The sequence below is a fragment of the Marmota marmota genome, unplaced genomic scaffold (assembly GCF_001458135.2).
Source record: "Marmota marmota marmota unplaced genomic scaffold, marMar, whole genome shotgun sequence".
Taxonomy (NCBI): Eukaryota; Metazoa; Chordata; class Mammalia; order Rodentia; family Sciuridae; genus Marmota; species Marmota marmota.
The window spans coordinates 2,632,445-2,633,492 of NW_025999898.1; positions in this window are offsets into that span (position 1 = coordinate 2,632,445).

A 1,048-nucleotide genomic window follows, 5' to 3' on the forward strand; every position below is an offset into this window, starting at 1 on the left:
AAGGTTGTCTCAGGTAAAGATGCTGAGTCAAGGACCAGGGATAATCCTGGCTGTCCTTATTTGTGAACATCTTTCCCAAATCTCCTGAATTTTTTATTTCTAACCTGTTCAGAAATTCTCATCTAGACTATGTCAAAACCTGCACTGAACCTGTTTGATTTTCTGATTACAGAGCCACTTTGGGATATTTTCCATGTGAACTCTTTGCTTGGAAAAAGGGCATGGCTTTCTGGCTTTTTAACTTAAAGGTGGTAATTCTGATACATGCTACAATGTAGTTGAATCTTGAAAACATTCAACATTATATTAGTTACTTAAGACAGTCAAATTCATAGAGATAGGAAGTAGAGTCGTAGATGCTAGGTGCTAGAAAAAGGGCAAGTAATGTGGAGTTGAATTGTTTCATGGATACCAAGTTTCTGTTTGGAATGATGAAAATATTCTGGAAATAGGAATGATAGTTGCACAACATTGTGAGTGTACTTTAATACTACTGGTCAATACATTTAAAAATTATTTGGGCTACAGCTGAGGATATAGCTCAGTGATAGATCTCTTGCTTAGTATGCATGGGTTCAATCCCCAGCACCACAAAACACAATAACAAAGATCTAATCAGGTCTATTTGTAAATTAAAAATGGTTTGGGTTAAGGCACTAATTTAAAAAAAAACTAAAAATAGCCATGCAAGGCAGCACACTTTTGTAATCCTGGCGAATCAGGAGGCTAAGGCAGGCAGATTGTGAGTTCGAGGCCAGCCTAGACAATTTAGTGATGCCCTAAGCAACTTAGTGAGACCCTGATTTAAAATTAAAAAATAAAATGGGCTGGGGATGTGGCTCAGTGGTGAAGCACCTCTGGGTTGAATCCCCAGTAACAACAAACAAACAAAAACTAAACAAATGTAAGAAAGACCAATAGAATAGACTAAGAGAAACAGGGGTAGTGAGGAGGAAATGGAAAGGGGAAGAACTGGGGACTGAAGCATAGCAAACTATATTCCATTTTTGTATGATTATGTCAAAATGAACATATATATATATATATA